Source organism: Mesoplodon mirus (genome assembly GCF_964341445.2).
Source record: "Mesoplodon mirus genome assembly, chromosome: 7".
NCBI classification, from domain to species: domain Eukaryota; kingdom Metazoa; phylum Chordata; class Mammalia; order Artiodactyla; family Ziphiidae; genus Mesoplodon; species Mesoplodon mirus.
This window is the reverse complement of record NC_138983.1, coordinates 124,346,600-124,366,176: the sequence shown is the minus strand read 5'-3', so window position 1 is coordinate 124,366,176 and position 19,577 is coordinate 124,346,600. Positions and strand designations below refer to the sequence as shown.

The 19,577-nt window shown below is 51.0% G+C and overlaps 1 long non-coding RNA gene across 1 annotated transcript; it reads right to left on the bottom strand.

Annotated features, from left to right (window-relative positions):
* Positions 1–582: 582 nt before the first annotated feature.
* Positions 583–15,636, bottom strand: LOC309809043. Its single transcript, XR_014294798.1, has 4 exons — positions 15,107–15,636; positions 8,240–8,508; positions 5,211–5,265; positions 583–1,417 (listed from the first exon to the last, which is right to left on the bottom strand). It is a non-coding gene; the product is annotated as an uncharacterized lncRNA (long non-coding RNA).
* Positions 15,637–19,577: the final 3,941 nt, after the last annotated feature.

The window sequence follows — 19,577 nt, the reverse complement described above, 5'->3', positions numbered from 1 at the left end:
AAGCCAAAGTACTGTGAGTTATTCCATTTGGGAAGCAAAGATCAAGAACAGGAATGTAGGGCTTCCCTGGTGGCGCAGTGGTTGAAAGTCCGCCTGCCGATGCAGGGGACACGGGTTCGTGCCCCGGTCTGGGAAGATCCCACATGCCGCGGAGCGGCTGGGCCCGTGAGCCATGGCCGCTGAGCCTGCACGTCCGGAGCCTGCGCTCCGCAGCGGGAGAGGCCACAAGAGTGAGAGGCCCGTGTACCGCAAAAAAAAAAAAAAAAAAGCAAAAAGGAAACAAACAAAAAAAAAACCCAACAAGAATGTATAAAAACATTCAAGTGGTGGAAGAATTGGCAAAATTGGTAATCATCCTCAGCTCAACTGAATACAGACATAGAAGAATGAATTTCGTTCATAACTGTGAGATCTGGGGTCAAAAGTGTGAATCTGAACGTAGTTTAAAATGCAGAAAAAGCCTGCCACCTGTTTCCTGGAGACCAGAAAGCAGTCGAGGCGTTTGGGTGACTCAAGGAGAATCCCGTCCAGTGGAGAGAGATGGTCAACATTAAAGTCAGTATCCTCCAGATGCGGCCGGAAAGGAGGAACAGACACTTATAGACAAAAGGTCTCCACATCATGCTTAGGGAGGCCTGACGCAGGGCTCAGTGGCGAGCAGTGTTGGTTGAAGGTCTGAAGGTGCTGAGAATCAATCCTTCCGCTCCTTGATCATGGGGTATAAATGTGCTGCTCACTGAGCCTGGGCAATTAGCGTTTGCGGTAAGAAGTTATGGGGTTAAGTGCTGCCAGGGGTTTGAGCTGGGCTGACAGAGCCTGAGCCGCGGAGTAGGGTGGTTGCCTAGCAACAACACCTGCAGCACATTAAGCAGCCAATCAGCTTTGTCAGCTTCTAGCAGGGGCGTTGTAGAGCGGAAGATGGGGGCGGAGGAAGGATAAGGGGGCACAGAAGTGGAAAGCTGGACAGTGGCTCTCAAGATGAAAGAGGGGACAAAATTGAAAGTCCCACCAACAAGGCTTTATGTCTATTTTCCTCAAGCAGGAGGCAGGTAGGCAGCTCAGGTGGGAGTCCAGGGTAGGTGTCCTTAAGATGGCTCTTGTCTCTTCCTAAGACCCTCACATGAAGCGCCGAGTGAAGCTGGAACCCTCTTCCTCAACGCAAGCTCTCTCTCCAAGAAGGCATCTCAGGATTTGCTGACTTGGGGAGGGGGTGGGAGAATGATGATGAGGAGGTGCTTTGTGGTTTTGTTTCTGGATTTGGGAGGCTTGAGAGCTCTTTCTCCTGACTCATCTTCGAGGAAGGGCCACGGAGAACAAAAGCAAAGACCCAGAGAGGGTCAAATCTTTCTCACCGCCTTCCTTTCTCACCTTCCCATGCATCCCTCTGGATTGCGTCTCATGCACACCTGAGATCTGACTGAAAGAAAGAAAAGATTTGGGGAAAGGCAGAGAACTTAACAGTATTGTTGCCACTGTCTTTATAGAATTCATGGTCTAGCTAGCCTCTTGACTTTTCTCAGAATTCCCAAGCTGCCTCTGGGTGGGGGGGGAGGGGAGCGTGGAAGGGCAAAGAGCCGTGTACCATATGGGAGGGGCCTATTCAAAATGTAGCCCCAGCAATCAGAAGACTTGGGGTCAACTCCACTGTGTCACGTGTAAGTGACGTAGCTGTTGGCTGATACCTGTACTGAGGCTCAATTTTCTCATCTGTAAAGTGGGTGGTAATTACATCTGCCCTACTTACCTTATGGGGATCAAAGAAGGCATGTTACAAACGCTATAAATCCTCCTATGTGTATAAAGTATTCGTAATACAAAGAAGACACCGATGTATCTGATCTTTGGGACTGGCCTGAGCTATTCGCTATTTGGCCCAAAGTAGAGGAGAGAGAAGCAGCCACGTGACTGTTGCTGGGTAACTCAGTGGCAGAAAGGCTCTGAGAGGAGGCCTACTTAACTATTCTATTGTAGGTTCACTGGTTCAAATCCAGCCCTAGGCCAACAATTACAGTAATCATTGGGTTTGGAATTCAGAGAGTCTGACTTTCAGAAGACCTTTTGCTTATCTATTACCCACTGAGTTTTCACGGGACGCTTATGCATGAGGTCACGAAGGAGGCTGGAGAACCTGACTCATGGCCCTAAACATGCATCCGCCCACCCTCCCCTCCGCAGATCAAGCTTCTCCTTCTAGATTATCTTAAAAGGCGGTCCAGTGACAAGGGGCACGCGCGTGTCCTCTGGGTTTGGAAATCCACATCAGCATGCCAGCCGGACCTGCGGCCGCCCGAGGGTCCCCCTCCTACCTTGATCCTCCCTTCACGTCTGAAAAAGCAGGAAAATCTCCCTTTCCACACATCACTTAAGATAGATCCTCTCCAACTCTTTAAGTCACACCACATCTGATTAGGAAAAAGGAGAATCTATGCAGAAAGCAGCAGAGAGAAGGCCCACCCAGGCTAACGTAGCTAGTTACTCACAGGCCCGGAGGGCACCAGACCTCTGCAGGGGTTTTGCGGGCTTTCTGCCTGGGTGGCCCCGGGGTCTGCAGTTGCCCTGCCACCCCCAGGGTGACAGACAGTGTGATTGTGTGTGAGCTGCTCACTCCATGGCTTCTCCGATCCCCATGTTGTGCTGTTATTTTCATGCTCTGGGTTATATTTAACTCAAGTCATAATATTTGGGGTGGGGGGGGTGGGTTGGAAGCCTGCTGTTTCACCAAGAAAGGCATTTGAATATTCTCAGTTCCAGAGAATTCCAAGGGCTCCGGGAAGAGAGTGAGACGGTTGCCCCAGATTTGTCTGACACATTGCGGTCACGTGGACTCCATTAGCGGATGACTGAGGCAGTGAGCAGGCAGCCTAAAGGAATGTTGTAGACACGATGAAGAGGAGCTAGGGAGTGATGTCAGCAGCAGGCTGATGCCTCTGGGGGTCCCAGGGCACTCGCCCCACACATCCCCAAAGGGAGGGAATCTCTAATTGGCAATATGGCCCGCCTTGTTACCTCCCCACCTCTTACGGCTGGTGTCAGTCTGATGGGGAGGCAGAACTCGAGTCCCATGTGACGTGAGAGGCACGTGCAGCTCATCCCCCCCAGAAGTTCTCATTCCCGATGCCTCTGATAAGAAAAGAAAAGCATCCAAAGGGAGCCCATCCTCATCCCGGGAGTCAGTGTTTCCCCAAAAAAAGCCCTGGCAAGGCTAGCACGGGGCAAAATCCAGAGCTGTCCAAAAAAATGTGGAAACACAGATAATTCTATTTTGTTCCTTACAGGATAAAGATATCCTTGAGGACACAGATTCACCTGTTTCCAGATTGTATGGACACTCTGTATGTACTTTTAAATTCTGAATCTCTATTTTCCAAAAGTTCTTTCTATGTTACATTATACAACACATTTCTCTGGGAGACTCCAACTTTTTTCTTTTCTTTTCTTTTCTTTTTTTTTTTGGCATCACTTCCCTGAGCCCGGAAGGGCAGTTCAGGCAGAATCCCAAATGCACGGATGTGGCGTCTCTGAGTAGATGGAGAGTGAGGACAGGCAGGCTCGCCATGTGTTTCTCATTATTGTGTCTAGACACAGGCAGGTCTCAAAGCTGCAGGAGAGGAAAGGTGTCACGTCCCAGGGCACCAAACACTTTCCAGTCTGAGCAGATACCAATCCCCTCACCAGTGAGGGCAGCTGGCAGGAGACCCACAGCATATTCCAGGAGGACAGGTCCTACTCACGTCTGTGAGTCGAGGGGTCCAGGAGTCAGTGACTCAGAGGGCGGAAATTAAGGAGGCCCTTGCAGTCAGAGGCTATCCTGGTCCCCAGCCGTGGAGAACACCATCTCATCTCCAGTTGGAACTAAAGCACTAAAACCAGCATTTGCTTCACATTCATGGGAACTGACATATGGTATAATTTTTTTTTTACATCTTCCAAGTTCCCTAGGCAGCTTTGACGTGAATATTAATACTAGCATAATTTCATGATGATTAGAGAACACAATTAGGGGCTATTAATAATGACACAAATAATGACATTTAAGGCCTCATTTTTAATTTGAGTAATATTCTGTCTGGTGGTATTTAAACAGTCCTGTCTGGCGCAATTAGGGCAGTGTTAGGGTGCAGTCACTGCTCACAGAATCTGTCAGACCCACCTCCCCCACCCATCTGCATGGCAGAGGAGATAGATGGGGAACGTTGCCCCAGACCTGAGATGCTCTAGCCGAGGCCCCTTGGACAGAGGGCCTTGTGAGCGGATTGCAACAGAAGAGTCCAGCTCGAGGAAGATGGCTGGTGGCTGGATTGGAGTCCACTGAGAAGCTGGTTGTTTCCATCCTTAGGTATCACTCTCCTCCTCAGAGTTGGAGGGACGGTGCAGGTTTCAATGTTCCCATATCAATCATACTTGAGCTGCAGAATGTAGCTCCCATTCCACCCCAGAAAGAAGCCTCTCCAACCCTTTTTCCATCACATTATCCTACTCCTATCATAGCGTCTAGTACATTCGATTCTAATTATCTGTTTACTCATCCACCCCCCCCCCCAGCAGACTGCTCATTTGTTGAAGGGCTGGGCTGTCTATTTGCCTTTAAACCCTCAGTTCCCAGGCACATAGTAGGCTCTCCGTGAGTGTTTGTTGAATGACTTAATGACCAAATAACAATGTTCTACCTTCCATCCACGGGGTGCATGTTGGAAGCTGAAATCCCATCACAGCATTATACCCTCAGGAGCTCTAAACTGCATCTTTGGGGCATTTCTGACCAACAGCAAACGTGTGGAACATGACTGGGCTGGTCGAGGGGGTACAGAAAGAGGAAATGTCCGTGAAATACAAAACTTCAGGGGCTCAATGGGTAGAAGCCAGGGATGGTTAGGACTTAACCTAAAGACCTTGACTTTGGTTAAATGGCATTAACCCATTGGGGAAAGCATACTCTGGTTTCATAATATATTTTGGTGTTGTAGACTCAGTTCTGTCTGAAGAGAATTGATAGATAAGCCTGGACTAGAAACTAGGTTTTCTCTCGATCCAGGATTCCATAGCAGAAAGGAGGAACAAAACCAACAAACTTCCTGATAAGTGAGGATCTTAAATGAATAAGTAGGAAGAGGAGGAGGCCAAGAGGAGGAGGGGAAGGGGGGGGGAAGGAGGGGGGAGGAGAAAGAGGTGAGGGCGCAGGGAGGAAGGAAAGAATATTGGTGAGCATTTACCCTGGGCAGGCATCTCAGGCACTTCACACCATCTTCTCTGATCCTCACGATAATCCTATGAGATATATATTATTATTATTTTCACTTCACAGATGGTGGAACTGTAGTTTAAAGAAGTTAAATCAACGCGCCAGGTCCCACAGCGGTACGTGGCTGATCCCGGCTTCAAACCCATGTCTGTCCGACTGCAGAGCCCAGATCAGTCACCACCCACTGAACTCGGACAGGTGACCGAAGAGGAGGACATGTAGGATGCTGATGCCTCACAAGAGGGACAGGAGAGCCCCTTGATGCCCCTCCCACCTAAGGATCCTGCGGGGTCTGCAGGGGGACCAATGGAAATCCTCTGGCCAAGATCCAGAGCAGGCAGCCCAGGAGCCAATGAGGGCAGGAGGCTAGACTCCTGGATCCGGTGGCCCTGGAAATGTCCGAGGACACAGCTGGCAGGGAGCCGGCTCCAGTGCAGGCCGACGGTGCTTTGGCCGAGGCCAGCGAGGCTGCAGAGGCCGGGGCAGGGTCTGCAAACAGCAGGGGAAGTTAAGTGGAACCTTTCTGGGTAATTGACTTTGCCTGTCCACAGGACCCCTGCCAGGCCCAGGCAGGCCTGGGCCTGACACACTGCAACCTGTCTGGCGTCTGTTCTGTGGGGCAGGGCGCCTGGTTGACAGCAGCCTGGTAATTTCGTTATAAGACTCCCCCTTCCGTTGCAAGCCTCCTTTTGTTTGAATCCCTGATGCCCACAGGCATGATGGGATTGAATGGAGGATGGGGGACTGGGGATGGGGGGTCCAGGCCGAGCCCCCGTACTCACCAGAGGCCCTCCAGCCTCCCTCAGCATCCCTTCCAGCTGGTGAGCTGGCACCCACACCCCTCCCAATGCCACGTGCACACTACCAGACAGGCGTGGGGAATTCAGAAGGGCACTGGGTCCCCATCAAGGGATTCTTGTAGCAGCAGGAAGCCCCTGAAAGCCCCCAAAGCTGGTCACTCACCAATTTTCTCCTCCTAGGGCAGAATACTTATTTCCTGCTGCTACTCACCACCATCCCCCAAGTCCTTCCCTCTCCCTCCTGATCCGCACAGCCTGGCCATTCTGCTCACCCATCCCTCACAGCCAGGCTTCCCGAAGCAACAGCAGGAGATGTGATCTGCTTTGACAGGGACCCAGGGTCCCTGTGCCCTGACCATTTGGGGAAGCAGCTGCAGAGGGCATGTGGGGGACTCAGGAAGGGCTCAGAGGAGACGGGAGCACAGGAATGAAAGGTAGCGTGAGGACAGAGCTTCCCAGGACCCAGGTCGGGGGACGAAGAAGCAGAACGCCCCTAGCCAGGGGCAGGGCTAGACCACCTCCTCCCCGATCCCAGCTCCTCTTTTGGCTCTGGGGTTGCTTCTCACTCTAGTTTCACATGGGTTTAAACCAACCTTCTCGTCTTCCCCTACTCACCTGCAGCTTCTCCCAGTGCCGAGGTCTAGGACTGACACTGCCATTCTCACAGCTGCGAGTTACCTTGGGGGGCTCCTGAGTGCACCTCCACAGCCAATCAGAAGCAGAGTAACAATGATTCCCCCTCCCGGTTTTTCACTACATTCCATGGGTACCGGTCAAGGTGAAGCCATTAGACCCTCTTGCCCAGACTGTTACAACCGCCTCCTAGCTAACCTCTGGGCCTTCTATCTCTCCCCACGTCACCCCCTGCTATATATACCATTATCAGAATTAAATTCCTGAGGGGTAAAAGTTACATCCAACATTTACAAAGACCTTACGGTGTGTCAGGCATTATTCTAAGCACTCCACAGACATTACTCATTTGATCCTTACAACGGCTCCATGGGGTAAGTACTGTTTATCATTCCCATTTTACAGATGAAAGAACTGAGGCACAGAGAGATTAAATAATCTGCCCAAAGTTGCATAGCGAGGCAGCGACAGGGCCAGGAATCAAAATCTCCACTCTTTGTCCTATGAGTAGCAATGCTCACATCAGACTCCCTCTTTCTTCAAAAATGTTGAGTGTTTTCTCACTTTGTATCCCCACCCCAATCCACCTCAGTAGCTTCCTCGCCTTCAAAACCCTGTCCTAACCTAGCTTCCTAGTCTCATTCTCAACCCCCGCTTTCCAGCCTGAGCTGCTACGTTCTCTTCCCCCAGAGCTACTGAGCCTGGGAAACTTCGTTCTCGGTGTACCTTCTATCGCCCCATTTCTGCCTGCCCAAATCCCTTCCTTCTCATCCCCTAGCCCAGCCAAAAGTCAGTCTTTGCCCTATTTTTTTTTTTTTTTTTTTTGTGGTACGCGGGCCTCTCACTGTTGTGGCCTCTCCCGTTGCGGAGCACAAGCTCCGGACACGCAGGCTCAGCGGCCATGGCTCACGGGCCCAGCCGCTCCGCAGTACGTGGGATCTTCCCGGACGGGGCACGAACCCGTGTCCCCTGCATCGGCAGGCGGACTCTCAACCACTGCGCCACCAGGGAAGCCCAGTCTTTGCCCTTTTTGAACTCTTCTTAGGAAAGCAGATTGTTACAGTGGCAAGAGAATTGGCCTGGGACATACTGGGTTAAAATACTTATTCTTAAGTACCTATTCTAAAATACTTATTAATGGCTCTGTCGCCTTGAGAAAGCAAATTCACCTCTCTGAAAATCAGTTTCCTTGTCTATAAAAAGGAGGTGATGATAATAGTACTTATGTTCCAGAGTTGCTGTAACAATTAAGAGATGTGATTTGGGGAAATTACTACACGGCTCCTAATGGGTCCTCAGTCAAGGCTAACATCCCCACCCGGCCCCACCCCGCAGCTTCCTGCTCTCACAGCATTTACCACGTCTCCCTGGCATTTTAGCTGTTCAAGTCCTCAGGAAACTGTAAGTTACTTAAGGGCAGGGGTGACCTATCAGTCTCTGAATTCCCCTGCACAACTTGCCAAGTGTCAGACATTGCTGGTGCTCCATCAATGAATGAATAAATGTATGAATCCATCTAAATGCTTGACCAGGGCCAATTCAAATGTTAGAGAAGGGACCCACCTACCAAAGAAAGTAGATCCAGACGATCTCTGAGTCCCCTTCAACCTTGAGAGTCCATAACTGGAACAATCTCCTTCCTAGAGAGAACTTGCGCAAAACACAGAATTCTCTCCCTATCTCACTAACGACATCAGTGTGAGGTCACATTGACTCTTCAAATCCGTTTCCAGCCCACTCATTTTTCTCCTCCGAATTCTTTTTTCCGGGGGTCTGGCATTTCCAGTCCATACTAGGAGGCTGAGGTTCTCTGGCGGCCCCAAAGCACGGCGGCCCCTGGCGGAAAAGTCAAACCAGCAAATAGAAACGTCACTCAATCATCTCCCCGTGCTTTCCTCCCATTGGCCTTCTCCACCGCATATAATGAGAACTGCTTTTTGCCCAAATATTGTTTGAATTTCAAATACACAATTTCCCCGGGGGTGACCAGATGAAAAGAGAACTCGCGTTTGCAGCGTAAGACCTCTCTGAGGAAGTTGCCGTGAATGAACACCAAAACGAAATTTTTATTGAGTTCCTTGAAATGACAGAAGCACATCAAGGCAACCGGGCTCCGTTCCCACTGTGGTGTGCTAAAATTATTTAAAATGAACACCAAGGAAGCACCCCTCAAGGGGTGAGGGAAGAAGGAAAAGATTTTAAACGCGGTGGGCCAAATGATATATCCGTTCATTGTGTCTACCCCATCCCTACAAGCACCCCAGCAGGTGCCTTCCTACGTGCCTCTCTGTACAGGCATTGACTGTCCACAGCTGGGGTCCTTAATCAGAGTGGGGAGGAGAGTCTAAGGGGCCCTAGGGCAATGGTTCTCAATCTTGGCTGCATTAGAATCTCCTGGAGTGTTTCAGAAAAAATACTGATGCCCAGATGCCACCCTGGACTGTTTCAATCAGAGTCTATGTGTGTAAGGCCTAGACCTCAGAATTTTATCAGAGCTCCCAGCTGATTCAAATGTGCAGCCAGGGTGGGATGTATACATAGATTCAGAGGGTGTAACCCCCCAGAAATAGCAGCTAAACTTTTGTATGCATGAGAATATGTGTGTTTCTGGGGTGAGGGGTCATAACTTTCAGACAATTCTTTAAAATATCTGCAACTCCAAATGGGTTTTAAAAATAGACCTATTTCGGGGCTTCCCTGGTGGCGCAGTGGTTGAGAGTCCGCCTGCCGATTCAGGGGACACGGGTTCGTGCCCCGGTCCGGGAAGATCCCACATGCCGCGGAGCGGCTGGGCCCGTGAGCCACGGCCGCTGAGCCTTCGCATCCGGAGCCTGTGCTCCGCAACGGGAGAGGCCACAGCAGTGAGAGGCCCGCGTACCGCAAAAAAAAAAAAAAAAAAAGAGACCTATTTTTAGGTCTACAGCTTGTGTCTTGGGTTCCTTCCAGCTGGAAAATGATATGAACCTAAGATGTTGTTGAGGGTTAAGTGCTAATCAGCAAACAAAAGTTCTCTGGTTCCTCAAGGGGTGAGCTTGTTGATCAAGATCCCACAGGGCAAGAAGCTGTCAGTGAGGGGCCCAGGGACACTGACGGGTGGTGGGGGGAAGACCCACTGAAAAACAGAGGGAAGCATTCTTGCAGGCAAAAACTGGGCACTGGGCACTCGGTGTAATTTACTATTTCGGCAGCCCTGCCTGTGGCTCAGCTGACAGCTGTGCCCAGCTTGGCCTCCGAATCTGGACATCAGAAGCCAAAACCATAGAGAGGGTCGAATGCCCAGGATCTCTTATTTTGGGAGCTCCAATATCTCTGGCTGACCAGTGCATTCCGTAAAACTGTCCTGGGAGCCAGCTGGTAAGTGTGTGTTGGGGGCTGGAGAGAGGCAGATGTGGGTGGAGCCCCTGAACAGCATCCCCAAAACCAAAGAGGTCCCTTGGAGCCTACAGTACCATCAGAACATGATTTCAATAAATCCGGGAAGGGGGCAGGGGAAAAGCTGTGCAAGGAGGGAGGGTGCTGGGCTCATCAACAACCCAGGAGTCCTCCATCAAGCCCTGGAGGCCGTCCTGTTATCAACACCACTCACCCCCCCTCCTCCTGTCCCACCCCCACCCCCATCCCCCAGGGCCTGGTGGGGCCTCAGAATTTGGGCTCTGCCAGGGTACAGCCAGGCCTGCCTGCAGCTCTGCCACTGCCAAAAGACAAGAGGGCCAGGCTCAGGGGCTTCCCAGCTCCAAGTCAGCTGCCTCAGTGCTCAGCCCTGCTCATGAAAGGGCCCCCTCTTCCTCTCTTCTCAGCCCTGTGCTCTAATTTATCCTCCCCTTTGATAACCAACTCCAAACACATTCAGTCAAGGCCAGGCCATCAGCGCACAAAGGCCTGTGCTCTCCCAGCTGAATGCGACACTTCACTCTTGGGGGGATTTCTATAGAAGGCAAAATCCACCAAACAAGCTATTACACTTAAATCAGACAATGCCCGAGGTGAGGAGACCAGCGTTAATGACTCAGCTAGCAGCGGGCTCCTCTATTTGGAAGCTCTACCACAGCATGGGACAGCAACCCGCTGCCCTCCCAGCCTCACGGCCAGATGCCTCTCCTGCTCCCGGACTAGAAAGTTGACCCTCTGTGTCCGCTGGTTCTCTGAATCCTGAGGGTTGCTTTTCCCCAGGCCTGCACAGACTGACTCTTGATTCCCTTTTTGCCTAGGAAAAAGAACCGAGAAATGAAGTCTATCTGCCCCCTTCTCTCTCCTTCATTCTGAAGATGAGGAAACCATGGGAATTGTTGAAAGTCACACAGGCAGCCAGAGGCAGAGCCAGGATTAGAATCCCTTGTTCTCACCTCATTCAATTCATACAGGAACTAATATAAATTAGGTGATGCACAGAATGCACTTTGCATAGTTTCCGGGCAGAGGAAAACACTCAATAAATACCAGTTGTTTTTTTGTTGTAGTGGGTAGCAGCATTCTTATGTGTCATTCAACTACTCAGGCAGTGCTTGTCATGAGCCAGACAGTCTTCGGGGGGGTGAACATGACACAGCGCTGCCCTCCTGGAGCTCACATTCTAATGGAAGATTCGAATTGGTCAACAGACAATTGCAATACAGAGTGGTTAAGTGATAGCACAGGGGAAGTAAAGGATGCCTTAGGAGTCCACAGGAAGTGCACCATATCCAGACTGTGGGGCTTGGTGAAGAGAATCTGGTGTTTTAGCTGAGACTGAAGGAGGAGTTGGATCTAGCCAGGTGAAGGGGGGTAGGAAGGAGGGGACAGGTTGGGGAAGATAGAGATTTCTAGGAGGAGGGTATAATTGAATGTGCAAAGGCAAATGAGGTATGTAAAGGTGAATGAGCGTAAGATGCAACGGGATAACTGGGTCTGATGGGGTGAAGACAGGGCTGTGCAGGGTGGAAGGGCAATGGTTGTGAGATGTGTGGCTGGAGAAATAGGCACAAGTCATCTCATGAATCACATGATAAGCCATAGAAAGGAACCTGGGCTGTATGCAGAGGAGTGAGGGGATGACAGGATCCATGGGCGTGGTAGAGATCTCAGGATGTATTGGGGGAAATGGGCTGCGGGGGAGCAGGGCAGGGAGAACACTTAGCAGGTCAAGCCCCAGTTTAGCACTTGTTCCAAATTCCATTTCAACCCATTACGTGGTTCTAATCTTGAGTCACCAAATAAGGCCCACCATTAACATGACTCACGGAAGTGGGAGTAAGCTGAAAGTAGAGAGCTTTGGCCCCAGGAACAGAGAAATCGAACGACAGGTTTCACTGGCCACTTGGCCCATGATCCAAAGCCTGGAGCGCTGTATAGTGAGAGCAAGTTCTTCCCCACCAAACAGATATGTGACCTTGGGCCACCTCCATTTCCCCATCTGTACAATAAGAACATTTACTAAGTAAGTGGCATGCTGCCTTGCAGTTCTCCCATTCTGTTGTTCTATTACTTGAAATATATATCATATATTTTTATTCTAAGAAGCATTGCTTTGCATTTTAATGTTTATAAAAACAAGACAAAATGGTTTGCATATTATAATAGAGGAAACACAGCTCATCAAAATCAAGCACCCTGCATAACCATCCGACATTTCCTCTTCTGGGTCCAAGAGAGGCCCAGATTTGACACGGACCAGGAAAAGCTGGTTGGGAGCTATGGTCCTGAGTTGTCCCAGCTTCTCCTTGCAGCCTGTGAAACCCTCTTTCCCAGGCCCATTGCCCTGAGCACTGAGGTTCTACAGAAGGCCACAGCACTCTCTCGTCCAATAGCTCTGGCAGCTGCTAAGGTAGAGGCCAAAGCTCCAAGGATTCTGGGCAGGTAAACAAAACAACAAATTCAGGCTGGGGTGAGAAAAGAAAAAACCACATTAGAGCTGTTTTTGGCTGGAAAGTTGCTTTCCATCCCGTAGCTTTAGGACGCAAGCAGCATAGTGTCCAGAGGCACACAGCTATATAGAACAATTCAAAAATTGCCTTGTTGGACTACAACGTGCCAATTTTTCCAATCTAGAGCCATTTTCACTATTACAGTCTGTGCTGTCTAAGCCGGGAGAATTTTCTTCTGGGAGGGAAAATTGATTCTGAGGTTCCCATTAACCCCCATTAGCACAGCACGCCCCATTCCCAAACTATTCTTGGGAACCAAGGGGGCCAGAGGAAGCTCTAGAGGCCCCTGGCGAGGTTGGTGTCCAACATCCCGGGAGCTAACAGCGAAAGTCCATTAGCCCCATGTCTCAGGGGGGCAAGAGAGTGAGTGAGATGGAGAGAGGCGGGTGAGAGGAGTACAGAAGAATCTGGGAATGCGTTTTTCCAGGAATTCCTAGGCTTTGGAAGTTTGCTGGCACAGCTCCCTTCATCTGGGTGGATTGGGAACTTACATGAGCTAAATAGCAGGAACCAAAGCTAAACTGTGCAGAGACCCTCTTTATTTTGACCTGTAGCTCTCACCTGTGACTGCCCTCTCTAAAGGGGGCCAGAGCCCGGCAGGGGAGTGATCTCCAGGAGCTGGTTTGGAGGTGCCCATCCCATTCCCATGCCTTGTACCCAGCTGCTCAGGGCCCAGGTCTTTGCCAGATAACACAGCTATAAGGCAACTGGCTTTGTCTTCCCAGGTGCTCTATATGGAAAATCACTCCAAGCCATTCTAAGCACAGTCAAGAGCCAGCAGCCTTGATCATGGGGTGTCCTGTGACCTCCATCTTCCCAAACATAGAGCAAACACCCACCAGCCCAGCAGAGAAGGCAGTGGTGACAGCGGCTGTTACAAAACAAGTAGAGAAAGACGACTGTGGGAACAAAAGGAAACAGCAGGCAACCGAGGAAAGCAGCACATCCACTGACCTCTCAAGCGTTATTTTTTGCGTGCCTATGACAGAGCAGTCGGCACTGGTCTTGGATCCAGCAAGCCGGACTCTGAATTCTGGCTCTGCCACGTGACTTTGAATAAGTTACTTAATCTTTCCCAGCCTCTGTTTCTTCTCCCCTAGCCTGGAAGTAAAAATAACCACCTGGCAAAGTTGAAGTCAACATTACATAAGATAATATAGCAAAGGAGTGATTATATACTAGTTTGCTCAGCAAATCTATATGTATGTGTGTATACAAACAACTAAGGAAGCCCACCATCCACTCTAACATGTCTCTTTATTGTTTATAGAACGACATAGTTTCATTCTTCTTGCCAGAGTTTGCTTCAGTGTCTGAGATTGTGGCCATGTGGATGACCCGCTCTGAACTGGTCAGAGAGCTTAGAAAGGAGGCCTCCTTAGTGCTGGGGGTTCTGGAGAGAGGAAAGCGCTCCAACACAGCATGTCTTCCTTCCGTAAACATTTAGAGCATCTGCTACATGCTGGGTCCTGTACTAGGCACTGGGGCTCCCCAGTGAGCCGTATTTGGTCTAGTTCCAGCACCCTAGGTGTTGGGGAAGCCAAGGCACCAGACCCATAAATACAGCTCATTACAACCCTACACGGTGAGAGCAGGGCAGGCTCACTGATGGGGGGCGGGTCATGGGACGGGATGGAAGGCGCGAGGAGGGCCTCCCAGGGGTGGGTCTTGGTATAGCGGTTGCTTCCGTCCCTGCAGAAACTGGGAAGTTGACCTCTCTTAGTCATCGGGTGATTTGTGTGGGAGGGGAGGGGAGCGCGCAGGGCTAAGTGCTGACGGGACGTCCCTGTCAACACAATGTTCCGCCTGGCCGGGCCTTCATATATAAAGATATTTAATGAATTAGTTAATTAATGAGAGGAGTTTGATTGATAGATCATATGGCGTTCGCAGCAGGGTGAGTCTGACCCTCGATATCGCCGCCTCGGCTGCAATCCGTCCCCCTCACTGGTCGGGAGAGCGCGGTAGCTACGGCAATTTGCATGCATTTAATGTAGCTCTTTAATAGGATGTAATGTTAGCGAAAGCCAAAAGCGCAGCAGCTGTAACTTAAAAGACAGCCCCATTACTGCAAGCCTTATAATTAGGGTAAGAGGGAGACTCGGTCTGCCATATGTTAAACTCCTTTGAGGTTAATAGCTCTGTAAGATTTTTGCAATTTAAAAAAATTGCACTTGAAGGATGATGACAAGGCCCATCAATGAGGAGCTTCTCCACCGGAGGGAAGGGACAGAAGGAGTCCATGTCCCCCGAGGCCCGCTTTCCCGGGGACGTGGCCAGGTGGCCCCTCTCCCTCCACAAGTCACTCCTGTCCCCACCTGCTTCCCGCACCCCGGCCCCATTAGCGCCTGGCCGCGGCTCAGCTTCGCGGAATCAGAGCTCGCCCACCTGGCTCGGCGCAGTCCCCGCAGTCCCCGCAGTCCCCGCATCCTCCAGTCCCCGCATCCTCCAGTCCCCGCATCCTCCGAGGGCGGGAGGGAGGGCACCAGGCGATCAGTGCGCACCGTGCCGGGAGCAGCGCGGCGCGTGCTTACCTTGCAAAGTCCCGGGCAACTCCAGAGCAATTACGGGTCCCCGCAGGTTCCCGGGCGCTGTTTGCACATTCCCGGCCTGAATCAGAGAACACGCAGCAGGCGCTGCCCCGGGGTGGGGAGAGGAATTCGCTGGGAATTTGCTTGGTAATTACCGGGCACAAGGCCCTGGGGGTGTTTGCCACCTCTGTGCCACAGCCCACGCGGCAGGGTTGGGGATGGGGTGAGGGGCGAGTGTGATGCGGAGCCCTAGCTTGGGCCCGATGGACCGTGGAGCGCTGGCCCCTGCACCCCGACCGCGACGTGGAACAGGAGGGCCTCCCTCCACTCACCAAGCCCTTGTGAGCCCGGCTGCACCCTCCCAGGCTCTGGTGTCTTTCCCGAGGGCCCCTTCCCAGCGACCCAGGGGCCCCGGGTGGCGGTAGGGGGCAGTCAGTGGGAGTCCGTCTCTGGAGACTGGAGTATCCTCCTCCCGCGGTCCCTTCCCACAGCCTGAGCCCGGCGGGGAGCCCGGGAGGGACAGCCCGCCAGGCACATCCTCTTCCTCAGGAGTTCTGCCGCCGGCATCTTTCCCCTCCCCCTAGCTGCCACGCCGAGTACGTGGGAGTCGGACCAAATTCCTGATGACAGACACTCCAGACAAAACAAGGGGGGGAAAAAAGAAAACCCTCTTATTTTATTATTATTTTTTTAAGGGGGCTCTTGTTAAAAGGAAATTACGGGAGCGATCAAATTACTGCTAATTGCACAATCACCTGATTATCTCAGGTACCAAAAATACACGCGATCCTTTTCCCCTCCCAGACACTTAAAGAATTCTCAGGGACATCTCTTGGGGAAGGACACAGCTCTCTCTGGCCAAAACACCAAAGAATATGAGGAAAGGGGGCTTGTGGGTGAGGGCAGCAAAGGGAAGATTCGGAGAGGCCAGGGTAGATCCCCAGAGAGGAGAAGGAAAGGTTTAGGACAGGATTAGGGAAGAGATAGAGGAGAGAGGTGGCCGAAGAGAACAAGAATGCATCTTCCGGTGAATTATATGTCAGAGCTCACAGGGCTTCAAAGAGCTGAGACCCATGGAGGTTAGGTCACTTGCCCAAGGTCTTTGGAGCTGGCTGCCTGAATGTGGGCTGCCTGAGTGTGGGCTGGTGTTAGGTGGGGCCTTGGGGAAGCTGTTGAAACCCTCTAAACCCTCATTGCATTTGGGGGCAGAGGTTATGGTGGGCTTCTGCAACCCAGGTACAAAAACCTTTGTTCATATTACAAATCTTGATTTGAAATGCTGCTTATTGGGAGCTACTAAAAATGAACACAACAGTAATAGCTAAATTTTGTTAGTGCTGGTTTATAAAGCATTTTCCCATCTGCTTTCTCACATAATTCTCTCACCTACCCTGTTCCATCGGAATCCCCATTTTCTAACAAGCTAACAGAGACTCGGATGATGTGAAGAACTCCTCAGAGGTCATTGGAACACCTAAGGCTCCAGGCCCGGCATCTTTGCCCTGTGTCTCAGAGCCTGTCTTGGAGAGACGAGCCAAGGCTTAAGGGATTTCTCTGTGTGGGTCTGAGGCCGTGTAAATAAGGTGCTGAAGTTAGGTTTTATTATCTTCTTTACATTAATTATTTTTTTAAGTCAATGGCCCAGGCAGTCTCTCCGCTTGGATGTGGCCCAATCATCTGGAGCTATTTTTTTTCCCACGGGAAGGGACTTCAGTTGACACAGCAGCCTGAAACGTCACTTTCGGGTCACCAACGATGCCTCAGCTCCTTGACGGGAAAAGGCACGGATAGGTCCTGGTTGAAGAGTCCACTTCCTGTTCTCCCCCACCCATTTTGCCAGCCAATCAGGATGAAGAGAGAGACCTTTCCCCCAGTTCCCCATCCTCTCTGTTGCCACAAACTGGGGAGCAGGAGGCTTAGAGGATGCAGCCCCAAGAACCCTGTCAGTGCCATGTAGACATGAGGGCCACTGCAGCTTCCCGGAGACTCTTTGGCAGTCAAGACCCCTCCTCCATAAGCACCACGTCCCCACCCTCGTTTCCCCATGGAGCAGCCATGGCAGATTCAGAATTACCATCTACAGATCAGTAACAGGCCAATGACGGGCACCTTGCCTGCAGCCAGCAGGACCTCCCTCTGGAGGAGCATGGGGGTGCATGCAGGAGCATAGGTTCCCTTCATTAGGGCAGTTGGCCTCCAAGTGAGACCAGAGCAAGGCTGAAGACTCCCAGGACTGGGGGCTGGGAGGCATCTTCCCAGGAAGGGCTTTGAACTCTGGAGAAGTGAGGAAGATGTGGCAGTGAATTGGCCTAAGAGGGTCTCTCAGAGGAAGAGGCTGACCCCAGGCCTGTGCACCCGTCCAACCAGCTCCCTACATCCTCTCCCCCTACACACAGCCCACTTGAGAGAAGTTAATGAAAAGTAAACAAGCCGATTCTTCCCATCAACTACCTCTGGGCAGAAGGTCCTGCGGCCGAAGGGGTCAGTGGGCGGTCAGGCAGGCTATCTGAGGCCAGAGCAGGCAAAGGGCTTGAGCTTAGGGCTATTTCCCAATAAGGCCCTGCTTGACAAAGTCCCCAGGCTCTAGAGAGGCCCCTTCCCCTAAAACCAAGCCCTCCATCTATTTAGGAAACGTGGTCCCTGTGATATAGATGCTGAGGATTAAAGATGAATCAGGCTTGCTCTGCTAGGAGTCTAGAGTCCAGTGGGAAAGACAGACACGTGGCCGCTTGACTTGGAGAAATCACATATCTCCGAGTTCAGCACCCTCAAGTCATAGAGAAGAGGAAACAGAGGTTGGGAGTGAAATTCCTTGAGCCAGGTTTCCCAGTTAGCAGCTGGATCTCGGTGGGAAGCAGGTATCCCAAGCAGGTATCCCGACTCTCGGTCCAGTGCTCCTCCCATCACTAGGCGGAGCTAAGTGGGAGCTGGTACTGCACTCAGCCCCACGGAAGAGCCGCAGCCACCGTCCTCACCTGCCAGGTGAAGATGCTTGATTGACGGCCACTTCTCAATCCTTCCTGCTCAGCCAAAGGTCTGGTGTTTCATTTCTACCCAGCAGAGGAACTGATAACATTTAAATTATTTCATTTAAAAGGAGATTTCCCCATCTATTCTCAGGCAGGATACCTTGGCCAGGACAGGATATAGGGAGATTGGGGACACGGGGCCGCAAGAGGGGTGGTGGACCACAGCTGGAGTCCTCTCCTGGTCAACCGAGGGGAATGCATTGTGTATTGTGCTCTCTTGTTCAGTGAGAACAAGGTTGGGTACTTACTCCCTGCTGTTCTGCCATGCCAGACCACCTCCAGCCTCAGGGCCTTTGCTCTGCCTGTTCCCTTTACCTAGACTTTCCCAGCTATCAGCACGACTCACTCCTTCACCTCTTTTAAGTCTTTGCCCCAAGGGGACATGGTGAAGGACACCTCCCCTGACCTCACTAAGTAAAAGCGAAATACCCTCCTCCCCGCGTTCAGCATCCCCACCCTGCTTTCCAGTTCTCCAGAGCACTTCACGACTTCTAGCTTATTATATAATGTATTCACTCGTCATATCTTGTGTATGTCCCACTGCTGCCACCACTAGAAATCAAATGTCAAGAGGGCAAGGGCCTCCTGTGTTTTGTTCACAGTAGCTAGAACACTACTTAGCACGTATTAGATGCTCAGTAAATAATGAGTAAAGGAATGAATCAAGAGTCTTCAAATAGGAGAGCTGGGAGAAGCCTTGAAAATGAACTAATCTCAAACCCTCAAATTGTGGGTGAGGAAAACGGGAGCTGGAGAGAGTAAGAGAAGGAGGAGGTGGGGACATTTGAGGTAGACCTTCTTTCCCTTCTTCCTCTTTTTCTTCTTCTTCAACTAGTTCATTCCATGCATTTGTTTATTCATTTATCCATTCAGAAAATATTCATTGGACATTTACTACTTTCTAAACACCGTGCAAAAAAGAATCATAATGTTAGACACATATTGATCACTTTGTTCCATTTATCTCATTTGAACAACCCTGTAAGCTTAGTTCTATCATTATCCCCATTTCACAGATGATAAATTAAGGCTCAGAGAGGTTAAGCAACCTGCCTAGTCACACAGCTAGAAAACGGCTTAGGTGAGACGCATACCAAGGTCTGTTTGACTCCAAACTTGTGTGTTGCACCACGACATCTTTTTTCCCTCTTTTCCTTTACCTTCCTCTCTCTTGGGCCAGACAAAATGGCCCAACCAAGGTGGCAGCCAAGGTCACCCAGAGCTGGAGCCCTTTTGAGGTGGCACAATCCTGCTGCTCCAAAGACCCCCACGAAGCCACCTCTCTCCACCCCATCTGCCCTCCTCCTCCTGGCCACATGCTCTGAGCCCCACATACAGGCACTGGTATGATTCACAGCACCAAGATCGGTCCCTGGGAGGGAAAGAGGGCCCATAAAATCTTACAGCAGTTTTATGACGTATTCTTAGCTTTTACAGGCAGACTG